Raw genomic sequence first — 14,572 nt, forward strand, 5'->3', positions numbered from 1 at the left:
ATGGAACATCATGGGGGACATTTTTAATACAGTGATTAGGATGTCCTTAATGATCCTCGTAAAGTTTACTCTATGAATGAAATCGTGATTTATGTGTTGGAAAATGTCACTTATGTTAAATATTTTTGGCCCATTAGTTTGTGCAATGTGTCTTACAAGACCATTACCAAGATTTTAGCTCGTACTTTAAGGAGATAATGTATCACTACTGTAATGAAGAGGATATCATTAATTATCAAGACTATACCACAATCATGACTGAAACGGACATAATAATTATAATTATATTCTAATGATACTATCCACTAATGTGCCCCTCAAGATATTGTTGTCTGTAAATTTAACCTTGGATATAATGTTAAATTTGGCCACAATGAGTGGTTTAACGAGGATGTCGGCTAGTTGATCTCAAGTAGAGACATAAGATATATGAAGCAAATTGGCCTAAATTTGCTCGTAGAAAAAGTGATAACACATGAAGATATGCTTCGTTCAAGAGTAAAAGATTGTGTTAGCACAAAGGTAAGTAACTCTAATGTTGTCATGACGAATTTTTGGTGGATGTGACCTTTGATGAGAAGGGTTTTTGTCTTCAGACCCTTCACACATACAAAAATAAGAGAAAAATTCCACATAAATAGGATTAGTTTGACAATATGATGATATATAAATGAGAATTTTTGCAATTTTTGGAACATATAGTGTGAATGCAAGTTTTACCTGTATGAGTGGTAGGGACATCACTATCATCTCCAACCAAAACCTCAACTCGACCATGGTAAGAGTGAATGATATGAAAGTTGTCTACTGCATTTGTGATATGATAAGTTGCACCAAAGTCCATGATCCATACTTGTGAAGGAGAATGAGGAGTATTGTGAGCATAATGGGCGAGGATGCATGAGGATGTTTAGGGTAGCCATGGAATTTGTAGCATAACTTTGCATTATGATTGTAATACATAAAATAAATAGAGATAGAGATAGAGAGATCACACAAGGATATATCCTGGTTCACCCAACCCGAGTTACGTCTAGTCCTCACAACCGTGAGATTTTCCACTAAGTGTTTAAAATAAAGAACCTTCTTGGTTTTACAACACCTAGTTTAGATCAACCTTGATCTGCTATAAAGTTAAAACATTTCCACCCAGAAAGGAGTTCAATCAAGTCACCTATCATATATCCATCATATATTTCTCTCCCCTTTTTGGCATCTATCAAAAAGGTTGGAGAATAAAAATGAAGTATAAATGTAAGGAGCAATAACATGAGTATACTACACAAAGAAATCATGTGGTTGATCAATGCATTCATATATCAAAATTGTCAAGTTTGCATTTAACATCAAATATCATAACATGTATGATGATCAATAATCATTTAAGTCAATATTGCAATCAATATATGGATAATGATAACAAAAGCAATATGACATAATTATATTCAAGCAATTTAACACACTTGAAAATCTTTCAATGAATATATATTCTTCTCATTTTTAGAAAGAAAAAAAAAGGAGTTGACTTCAGTTTTAAGAAAAATAATATTTTCTAAAAACTCTCCTTGAATATTATGAAATTAATATCATTTAATAATTCAAAATTCCATAAAACAAGTAAGATGTCTCTTTGATCTTTATCCTCTTTCACAAGAAGCAACATTTTGATTTGAATATGATCATATTTACTGTTATAAATAGATCTATCTTTCATATTTGAAACTAGAAAAAATGAGCGCATACAAGGAAGCAAAATAAGATGAATGTGACACCATGTCAAATATAATTTCTCTCTTTACAAAACATTATGATGCTAATAATGTTTGTATTTTTCAAAAACTAATTTTTAAATGAATCAAAATACCAAGAGATTTGCTCACATAAAAAAAAAATTCTCAACGTTTTTGCAAACACACAATTTAACAATAAGACACATGCTCAAGCTTACTTTCGTTAGTAAGTGTGTATGAGGCTTTGGTTGTTGCTATTTCTATCTATCATGCTTAAAATATATGTAAATAGTTGAGATTAATTTTACCAAAAGAAATATGCAACAAATAAGACTCATTTGGAAAGACATATATTAATATGCCTCAAAATGCTCAAATATCAATTTTTGACTTCATTCCATAATCTTTTTGAATTAGTTTTGAGTTTTAAAGCAACAACAGACACAAATCATTTTCATGAAGACCAAACATATATCTCTTGTTGAAATCCTTCAAAATTAAATCCTAAACAAGGATATATATTTAAAACATGTTGAAGAATGATCTTTTTCAAAAGCCACATTATAAACTCAATATTTAAAATTAAAAAAAATTAAAAAAAAAATACTCAGAAAATTATACTCAATCATCAAGAAAGTATAGACTACTCAATACATGCAAAACAATTGGAGAACATGACAGAGAATGCTTTCAAGGACATAAAGAAGTGAATATGCACAAAATGATGTAAATTCATTTAAGGTGACAAAATTATTCAATGAATTATACTTGACAAAACAACCCTTTGTTTAATTATTAAAGACAAATTTATTTTAAATGCCTTTGTAATAGGGACAATAAATTTGAACATCAAACTAGATTTGCACACTTGTTTACACCATATGAAAAGTGTAGGAACAAAAAGTGAAAATATGTTGAATTTAGGATAGGAATTAGGCATATGCATGTACAAGTAAATGACAAAGAGTGGTGTAATCAATTAAACTTTAAAGTTATACTTACATAAAAAAAAAAAAAAATAGTATGCATTCTTAATTTTAAGAGCACCCAATCAATCACATAATATCATTAAAAAATAATATTCATTCTTATCGTGATGGAAATATCATAAGAACTAGGATTAAGTGTACCTCCTTTATTGATTTTGTTCAGCGACGAGTAATCTTCAAATAGTTTGGAGCTTCTCTTCATGCTCATTCATCTATCTTAATTGATGGTTGAAATGAGACAATTTAGCTTTTATTGTTGAGAGAGTTCCTTCATTATGACAGTAATTCATGATTGTTCTATTTGCCTTCATTGATTGATTTTTTGCTATGTTTGAGAATTAGTAGTCACATTGTTGTCATATTTTTTGGAATATCAATCAAGTTATTTTTCCACTATTATGTCTTCCAATAGTTTGATCTTGAGGAGATGTTTTGGAGGAAAGCTCAACAGTGAGCTAGGTGTAGGAGTGCCAAAAGCAAATGGTTCAAACTCATTCAGAAGTTGTTAATGTTTTTTCAATCATATCATCGTGATAGGAAATATTAGTTTTGAATGGATGAAATATATTTATTGTTATGAACATTCTTCACTTGTTGAGAACATTATTCTCTTGTGGAGAACGTTCTGCTTTTGTGGAGAATGTTCTTGTATGTACCTTTTTGCTCAATTTGATATTTCTCTTAGATCCTTTTTGTTTTGCCACTCTATTATTAGACTTTGGAGTTTTCATGGATGATATTTGAACAGTATCAACTTTATGATTTATCCAAATTTAACATTGTAATTATTTTTCTTCACCATCCTATCTTTCATCATAAAAACCAACATATTCATCAAACAATAATATGCATAATTTCATCTATAATTTGGGCCTTAAGATTTTATATTCTATAATATTTATACAATGTAGAGTATTTAGAATATATAATTTGATGACATTTAAAACAAATGTGTCCTACTTTCTTTATCACGTAAAACATAGTAACGACATTCGAAAATGTTAAAAAAATGATATGTTTTGCTTTATATTTCAAAAAAAAAAAAATTATAGATATCAATATGAAGGTATGTTAAAGGTAGTTTCTAATATAGCCAAGATTAAAAAAAAACATGACAAAAAATTTTATGACTTCTCTCCAAAATTATTTTTTTTAACATTTGATTCATTTAACTTTTTATAGAAATAATTGTATTTTTGTGAGAGGAAAAGTAAGATTAACATCTATTACACCTATGTTTTAGACATATGTTATTAACCAGTTTAAAAATAAAATAAAAAAGTAGTGAACAAAATTAAAAAAGTTAGACCAGCTAAGTGAATCACATTTCAGAAAAGCAACCCAATTTGAATTCTTATTAGCAATCTTATGCACCATATGGGATAATTAATCACTACTTTTTGTTAGCCATAGATAGTTTCCTAAGGCCCAACTTGAACTCCAAAACTAGGCACATTTGATGCACTTAGTTGTCTCTACTATCTAGATGAATTCATGTACAAATGTATAAGCATATATTGAAGATTATGTTAATTTCACATCTATTAAGATGGTTGGCATAAACAAATCGTTTATCAGTTTCAACAATCCTTGATTGATTGGCTGGTTCCACTCAAATTATGGATCAACCAAGTCATCAATTAGACATAAACAACTAGCCATTTCTTGTAACTAATTTTTTTAAACAGCTCCATATTGTTGGAAAGTTTTTTGACAATGAAAATCATGTGAAATATCATTTTCATCAAAGAGTTATTTGAAGAATGATGCTTCAAATTTCTTTTGATAATTTCTTAAAGAAATGACAATTCTTTTTTCAAAAGACTTAAAAACGTGATTTGGATGGAAATCCATTTAAGTATAAAACATAATGATTTTTTTTTTTAAACCGAAACATGAGGAAATTTGTTTTACTTCAGGCATGTGGGGTTTAAAAAATAACTTTAAAAGCAATTTTACAAAGTTATCTTTCACATGTCAAACATCCTTAATCTATGGAAAATTATTTCAACTAATGATACATGTACCTTTTATTTGTTAATGTTTCTAAAAGTTATATACCTTCCAAATATTTGTAATCAGACAAGGCACCATACTTTTCGTTTCCTCTGTATTGAGCATGCATTGTCCATGTATCAATGTTCTTTCTTGATTGTTGGATGATGTTCCTACATCACAAGTTAGTAATGATTTTGGTACCTATATTTGTTTGGGTCTTTGATGGTTAGTATATCTTCTTCGAGAAGATTTTTTCTTATGATAACAATTTGATTCAACATGACCGCTCTTTGAACAGTAAAAACACTTATTTTTTATTCTTGGAGAATGTTCTGATATGAGACAAGAACGTTATTCGTTTTATGAAAATCATTTTGCTTTGAAACTTTTATCCTTTTTTGTGTGTAAAAACATATGGAATCAAGATGTCCAATTTTGTAACAGTAAGAGCATCTTTTATTACCTTTATTGTCTTTCTTTTTTTGACACAAAAAAGTTTTCATAAAGCTTTTCTTTTTGAGAAGTTTTGAAACATAAATCATTTTTGTCAAATATCTATATTGCAAATGTCATGTTCTTTTGAAAACTTTATGTGGTATTTACCAAGTTGGTTAAGTCCTTTTTCAATTCATGAACTTCTATTTTTAAAGAGGTATTTTCTTCCTTATTTTCAAAACATTCTAGAAGATGATTTTGTATGGGTATCTCATTGAGAATATTTTGTTGCTCAAACATTTTTAAATTAGATTTTTGCAGGCTTGGAATGACCTTTATGAGTTCGTCATTCATAGCTTGAGCTTTATCTTTTTCTTCCTGATCTTTATGGAGTTGTTCTTTTAATAAACTACATTTTTTCGCAAGAAAGTTTGAATCATATAAAAGATTATCAAATTATTTTTCCATTTGTTCACATAAAGGGCAGAGCTCGAAGATGGTTACCCCATTAATTTCTATGTTTTCCATTGAACACATGTTGACTTCTGACATTACTTCTTCCTGAATCTTTTCCTCTTACATTATTAAGTGCTCAAATCTTAGAGTCAAAGCTTTGATGCCAATTGAAGTAGCAATGTCAACCACAAGAAAGAGGGGGTTGAATTGTGATTCCCTTTTTAAAATTAATTTCTGTATTAAAAATATTTTAACTCGAGAATGATATTGGTTTGATAAATAATAAAAGAATAAGGTTCTTCGTTAGTAATATAACAATAAAAAGTTCACTATGTGATCAGTGCTAAGTGAGTGATAAATAAATGGGGATAAGTGATAGAAAGATCACACACAAAAAGTATACTGGTTCACCCAACTCGGGCTAGTCCAGTCCTCACAACCGTGAGATTTTTACTATGTGCTTCATAAACAAGAATGTTCTAGTTCACACATTTTCTCTTGACACACCTGGATCAATTACAATCTTCATCTTTTAACCTAGAAAAGATTTTTTTCAATCACCTTTCAGCCTTTAAAGGATTTTTACAAACACACTCAATCTAACATAAAAGATAGACTTGAATTACAAATGATATATGTATGATAAAAGTGTTTGGGATCTCTGAAACTTCTCAACACTTGTATAACGATAAACTCAGTAAATGATGATCCAAAGGTATAGTGAAGAGAGCTAGATTTTGCTTAAAGAGTTTTTGACTTGTTATTACTTGAACAAGTGTTGGTTGATTTGTAAATTGAATTATTGCCTTCATCTTTCAATTGATCTTCAATTTATAGATGTTAAAAGGCTTTGAATATTCAATTTAAAATGAATATAGTCATTGGCCACACTTCCAAATTGTAAGATATATTTTAAAGCAATTAAACATGTGTTTATATCGCTGTCAGAACGTTCTTGACAATTGAAGAACGTTCTTGCTTTTGGGCTTGATGGAAAATGTGAATGAGTGAGGGAATCAGCTGTGAAATGTCAGTTTGGTATTGTTTCCAATCAAAATTATTCAAAGCCTTTTGCAAAATATTGCAAGTACAATGTACTTGTGTCCTTGCACACACCTCATCAATTTGGAGATCAATCTTGAGGATGTTTTCCTCATTTGGGTATTCAACTCGAGTATGGGCTTGACCTTAGATTTGAGCAGTCTTGATACTCTTTAATATGTGGTTTGGAGTGTGGAAAATTGTCCTTTTTAATTATGCATTTAAAAGAGAATAACCAAAAAGTTCTTTTATAAAACAAGAACATTCTTCATTTCTATTTTGTATGATTGCTGGACATTGACAGCTTTTATGTGTCATGCTTTTTTTGTCTTTACACATGATGTTTTTTACTGTCAGTGTCTTATCATTTCTATCTTTGTTGTACTTATTAACCATCAATCTGAAGATTGATCTTGTTATTTTTTCTTGATGTTTTGCTTTGCCTTTTGTTGATTTTATGGAAAGAATCTGTCCAAAATGATCTTGAGTATATAATGTTGTACCTCTGTAATGAATATTGGTGACTAGCAATATAGATTGATTTATTTTTGTACCCTAGATCGATCTTAAATTACAACATATTTTTTTCTTTGTAAACTAGGACATTCTTGGATTAAAGCTATGAAAACCATAATGTTCTTTGTTTTTCTGTTTAATAACTAGAACATTCTTCGTTTCTCACATTTTTGTTTTTAATAAACCAGAATGATCTTCATTTTTCCAGAATGATTTTGTCATCAATTTTATGTACTTTGATGAAGTGAATGGCTTCTTGCTTGTTCACTTATGCAATTCATGTTCCTTAAATAAAACTCAAGTGCAATCATTAGTGGATCACCATTCGTAAAACTTAATCATTTATTTCATAAGGTTTATTGTCATTAAAACATACATCAAAATGGTTTTTACCTCAACAGTTCTAACAATTCGTGTTTCCATAATTGTGCAGACGTCGGGAACTGATGAACCTTCATTGCACATTATTTTTAGAGTCGTTTTGAGTTAATTGTTTAGCTTATTTATTTCAATTTAAAAATTATTTTGAATAAATGGTTCTTCGATTAAATAAGGTGTTTATGCTTTCATTTTCATTACTCAGTAACTAAGCCGTGTAGTCTTGTTTGGTTTCATTGGTTTAACGTAACGCTAAATTTTGGTGAAAAAGCAACATGATTGTTGTGCAATGTTTTAATCATGAACGTCGTTTGAACTTCTTGGTAAGGAATCTTCCTCGGCCTGGTGCATCAACTACCTCTCGAGTCGGGTGGAGTATACAAGGACGGTGGTCGTGTTATGAAAGAAGATGACAAATAGGTCCTAAAAAGCAAAATTTATAGAATGTATGTTTTTTTCTCAATAACCTTACAATGGATCACAACTACTATTATGAGGGAGCTAGTAGAAGAGGTGGATGAGTTGTCCTTAATGTCTCTCTCTCTCCTCTTTCGGTTAGGTTTTTGGGAAGACTTATATCTGATGGATAATTCCTTTTTAATGTGTAGTGTTGTATAGGCCTATTATGTTAGGCCTATTGAGTTAGACAAATAAGATCTTTCAAATAAGGGTTTTTTTTAGCATAGTATTATTTGTTTTAAGGATTTTCTTTGATGTACCTAAGATGTTTTATTTTAATTATTGTATTTTTATTTTCTATGCTAGTTAATAAGTGTATGAGACATTGGATATTGATGTTTTAATAAAATGAAGTATTCCAATTATTTTTCACATTTAAATTTGAGGCTTTTATGTTTATTTGTTACTTTGTCATGTATGATATTACGTTCCAAACTTTGCGAATAATCTTAATAAATTTTCACAGATGTAAACATAAACTTAAATTAGAAGGAAATGAATTATAGAATTAACCTTTTAATATTATTCTAAAAAATGAAAGTAATTTTGACATTAATACTTTGAGTTCATTTTAGAAAAAGTGGGATGTTACATTGTGGTGTCAGAGCATGTCAATCTTAATTGGGTTGCGATTTGGGTGTTGTAAGATGATCAGTGTTGCGTAAACACTTTGCGAATAATCTTAATAAATTTGTTACTTTGTCATGTATGATATTACGTTCCAAACTTTAAGTGTTTATTTGTTACTTTGTCATGTATGATTTTACGTTCCAAACTTTGCGAATAATCTTAATAAATTTTCACAGATGTAAACATAAACTTAAATTAGAAGGAAATGAATTATAGAATTAACCTTTTAATATTATTCTAAAAAATGAAAGTAATTTTGACATTAATACTTTGAGTTCATTTTAGAAAAAGTGGGATGTTACATTGTGGTGTCAGAGCATGTCAATCTTAATTGGGTTGCGATTTGGGTGTTGTAAGATGATCAGTGTTGCGTAATGGGGTAACTTGTTGTGTGACTAGTCATGCTTAGTGTTATTTGTTGATTATAGGTGTAGTAGCTATAGGTATTACTTGGTTCTATAATGAGGCAATATATATTTATCACTATCATATGTAGAGTTCTAGTTGGATTGATCGATGTAGGAAACAATGCCTTTGAGATGTACCCTCCTATTGTTGGAATTCCTGAAGCTATAATTGCCCATATGGCTCCGACTATAGACACACAGAATTTCGCTCAAAATCAGCGTGGCTTGTAGAGGCAACAAAGGGAATAAAGAGAAGTTCAATCTAGAGCGTTGATAGACTTTTGTTGTCATGATCTTTGATAAGATCATCAATTCATTAAACATGTGGAAGGAAACATACAAAACAAAATTATTTTGAAAATATCTTGAGTTTCTAAAGTTTGATTGAGGTGTTCTTTTATGTGTCGAAAAGATACAAACATTTCCTATAACTTATATTTTAAAAAAAAAATGTTTCAAAATGATATACACATATATGCATGTTTTATGTTCTTAACTTGCAGTCTCATAATGAATTTTGTACTAGTTTTATGTTCCTATTTTTTTTATTTAATATTATTCTATCGAAGTCCACAAAATGATGAAAATATCACAAATTTGTCAATTTCAAATAAGCCCAAGTTTGTTATTCTTTTATCAGTGGTTTTTTTTCCCCGTAGATTTCCTTCCACATACTTAATGAACTCATGGTCTCGTCATTCTCCCATTCTTCAAAAGGATTTGTCCTCAAATCCAAAATCTCTTAAATTATAATGAGTTTTGTAGCAATGTTTCTCCATTTTTTGTTCCATCTTTTCTTTTATGTTTAACTCATTAATCCGCTTTCTTCTCAAATTTTTCTTTTTTGTCTATCTTTCTTTCTTCTTTTCCCTCAATTTTCTCATCTTCTTCTTTTCTCTCATCACTAAGTTCATTCTGAAACACTTTCCATTACCTTTATTTCATTTACAAATAGACTATTTCATTTTCATATGTTTTTCCAACATCCTCTTCTACGAGTCTGTTCTCATCACTTTCTTTTTACTACTCTATCTCCTTATCTTTTCTCTCACATTTTTTTTTGTTCTAATGGTACTTTTTATTGATAAACAAATATGATTACTTTTTGGTTTTTGTCATACTTTGTGTTTGACAAGCAAGCTTCCATGGGCTTTTAAGTAGCAATGGCTTCATTTTTGTTGGAACTACATCACATAACACTTTATATCTCCCAATCTTTATTGACATTCGTATTTATTTGGTGACCATCATATCACCCATATATTTAAACTCTAGATCCTCAATACTTTCAAGTGAGTATGGTTCCAGATGCTCAAGAATCAGAAGTCCCTATTTTCAACCATGATTGTATTAGCCAAATTGATCCATTATATTCTATCAATAACCAAATGTCATATCTTATTATTCAAAACTTCACAAGACATATGGTTTAGAAAACATTTATCTTTTGTTTCTCTTCTATAATGAACCACTAAAAAAATAAATTCAAACTTTGCAAACAATGTATAAGAAAAATGAGCAAAATTGTTTTTTTAAGAGAATGTTGTGAAATGATATGAACATATATGCATAATTTTATGTTATTAACTTGTAGCCTCATAATGTATATGTCGACCCCAATAAATCATATATGTCGTCGCAAGAAACGGGATAGATTTTTAAGTTATTCACTACCCACCTGAGGTGATGGTGAGTTATGCTACTTGTTGTTTGGAGATTCTAAGTATTGATGGAGGAGTACCTAGCAGATGATAGAAGTTGCCCAAGAATAAATTAATTAAGAATCCTTCCAAGAAAACTCTTTGATAAGTAGTTTCCTATAAGTACTAGGATGAAGTTAGGGCATGATTTTCCGAAAGTCCGTCAAGGAAATATGACTATTGAAAAGTATGCGAAAATTTTTGAGTCGCTATCCCAATACTTCAAGTTATTTTCCAAACTATTGATGAATGTTACATGTGCAACCATTTTTAAGATGAGTTAGATTATGAAATTCAAGATTCACGAGTGCATTTCAAAATTCTACAATTTTAATAATTAAGAGTCGATACTTGTTGCCACGTATCAACCACCTTATGGATCAACTTCAAGAAGTTGTGGTGTATGATTTACTTGAAATCTAGTTATCATTAGATAGGTGAAGACAGAGGTAATATAAATATTGCATTCAAAAATTGTTATGGACATTATGAGTACCTTGTAATGTCGCTTGGAATGACAAATGCATAAATTGTGTTCATCTATTACATGAATGGGAGTTTCCATCCATTCTTGGACAAATTTGTAGTGGTATTTATTGATGATCTTCTAATTTTTTCCAAGAGTTATGAGGAACATGAGGAGTACTTACGTCAACTCTCGTCAATCTTGTGTGAAAAATAGTTTTATGTCAACTTGTCAAAAAGTGACTTTTGGTTGGAAGAAGTTAATTATTTGAGGCATGCATGACTATAATAAAGGAAGTTGTTGAATGAAAATGGCCAAAAACCGTCACATACATTAGAAGTTTTGTTGACTCAACTAGTTGTTACCAAATATTTATTGAAGGTTTTTAGCAAGATTATAGCTCTATTGAAACGATTTATGAGAAATGATCAACCTTTCACTTAGACTAGAAAGTGTGAGGTGAGTTTTCAACTATTAAAAGAACATTTGACAATATCACTCTTGTTAATTCTACCACAACCAGAAAAATCATATGAAGTTTACTGCAACGTCTCTTATTAAGGTTTGGAGAGTGTCCTAATGCAAAAAAGAAGAAGAAATTGGCACATGTGTCATGACAATAAACGCATGAAATGAATTATCCTACTCATGACTTTGAACTGAACGCAATAGTTGAAAATTTGGACACCACTTGCATGAAGGTACATTTCCTATTTTCAGTGATATACAAGAACATGAAATGCTTGTTTGACCAATTCTCTTATTTTTTTACAAATAAAAAAGTTCGTGTTTTTGAAATTTCTAGTATATAAATTTATTTATTTGGTTTTTATTTACATACCAGAAATTTTTATTTTGGAATTTTCGGTATGTAAATTTGTTTCTCTATTTTTATTTCATACCAAAATTTTATTTTTGAAACTTTTGGTATGTAAATTTTTTTTCTCTGGTATTTATTTATATTTTAGACATTTCATTTTTTAAATTTCCAATATGTAAATTTTGTTTTCCTGTTATTTTGCTTATAGGAAATTTCATTTTCAAAATTTCTGAAATATAAAATTTTTTCTCTTTTTTTACATATCAGAAATTTCAAAATTGAAATTTAGAGTATGTTAATTTCTAAAACGGATTTTGAAAGAAAAAAATATTCCATACTAAATTTTTTTGTATTTGTTTAGGATATAAAATGGGTCCAAAATCATTCAATAATGAGAGGTGAAAATGATAGAATAATTGTAAAGGGATCAAAGTGTGGGGATATGAAATTTAATTTTCCCAAGTAATTGTAGAATAATGAGTATTAAAGCTCAATACGAAATGTTGCTTCCCGTTTTGTCAGTTCACTCATTACAAGTCCCAGAGAAAAATAAATTATTTTTGCTACCCTTACAATTCCAGCCTCCCTGACGAAAAAAAATCAAAAGGTGTTGAGAAGAAATAGAGAGATCGAGTGAGTTTGACATAAACAGAAATGGTAGTGGTTTTGATTGTTGAGGCTAGTATAGAACAAATTCAACTCGTTAAGTCTATTTTGACAGACTTTTATCGCAATTATGGCCAAAAGATCAACATGCAGAAACCAAGGTATTTTCTCTAAAAATATGTAAACTGTGAAAGTGGCTTCTTTAAGTAAAAATCTGGGGATTGACCTAACTACAAATCTTGGAGCATACATTGGTGTTCCTCTGATCCATCAAGGAGTCTCAAAAGATTCAGTATTCTTTATCTTGGATAAATTAATATCTAAACTCACAAATTAGAAAGCTTACTATCTTTCATTTGTAGGTAGAGTAACTCTTTCTCGATCAACTATATCTAGCATTCCTACTTATGTGATGCAAACCATGTCAACTCCTTGTTCTATTTTTGATGAAGTTGAGAAATTATGTCACAACTTCATTTAGGGTAATACAACTTAATAGAGAGCGTGTTGTTTGATCATTTGGGAAACAATTTGCAAGCCAAAGTAGGAAGGTGGGCTTGGCTTCAAGAATCTCAAAGTCCTTAATCAAGCATATATGACCAAACTTGTCTCGCAACTGGTTGCAGACATCGACATATTTTGGGTTCAAGTAGCCCGAGTCAAGTATAATTGTGGTATTATGAACACCCTTCTTATCCAAAAACGCAGCGTTGCTTCTAATACTTGGAGGAATATTTGTAAAGAGTGGCCTAATACCGAAAATAATATGCGATGAGTTATTCGTTATGCTCATTCTATAAATTTTTTGAAGGATCACTAGATACCAGGTTGTGGAAAGCTTGTTGGCTTAATACCTCCAGCTATTCCACCAAGATAATTTGAGTTTTCTATATCGAACTACACCAATTGTACAAATTAGAATTGGAGTAAACCGCAACAAATTTTGTATGAGTCAATATTTGATAAAATTTGATCCTTGAAGCGTTCAACCGATATTTCTCTGGATTTCCCACATGGCTATCAACCACTGAAGGCCAATTTACTCAAGTCAATCTATAATAATCTCACAAACCATGAAACCAATGTTAACTAGATAACACTATTGGAGGTGGTTTGAAATTGGCAAGACCCAACTATAGTTAGGACGACGTTTTAGAAAATGACACACGGAAAACTCCTGACAAGTGTTGATATATGTCATAAGTTTTTTCGCGTAGTGTAACTCTTTGGCCCTCTTCTCCACTATCAAGAAAGGTTATGTCATTTTACTCTCTAGCTTATCATCATTAAAAGTATTATCTCTATACTGCATCAGACGAATTGAACCTACTCTTTTAATTATTCTCCAAAAAAAGAAAATAGATGTGCTAATTTTTTAGCTCTACTTGATCACAATGCTCATTTTTTTTGTTCGAACGGTATAGTTACATTTTTCTTTATTAAAATCATTTTTTATATATGGTATTGAAAATTATCATTCTCAACTTTCGTTTTAATTAATATAATTACTCTCATAAAAAAATTAAATAAATATATAATATATTATTTGTATAAATAAATAATAAATAATCTATTATTTTAGAATTGGTTCAAAATTTCTTCATGAAAATCAGTCAACCCTTCCACTTACCAAAGTAACACGTATGTGCCGTGTGCTTTCTCAAAGGGGTAGGTTAATTAGGACCTGTTTGGAACTAAAAAGATAAGCACTAATTAATTAATTGTGAAAAAGGAATTAAAAAAAAAAAAACTTTATCGTGCGTGTGATGTGGTTATTAGATGAACAAGTCATCAGCTAACGTGAGAGCGTGTCTTATTGTGATACATTTTATTTCGCTTTGCCGAATATACATCTGAGTATTTCAATTTGATGGAGTTAATTAAATATCTATCTTTTTTCATTAAATATTTAATTAACAATTAACAAATATTAATGTTATT

The sequence above is a fragment of the Cicer arietinum genome, chromosome 2 (genome assembly GCF_000331145.2).
Source record: "Cicer arietinum cultivar CDC Frontier isolate Library 1 chromosome 2, Cicar.CDCFrontier_v2.0, whole genome shotgun sequence".
NCBI classification, from domain to species: Eukaryota; Viridiplantae; Streptophyta; class Magnoliopsida; order Fabales; family Fabaceae; genus Cicer; species Cicer arietinum.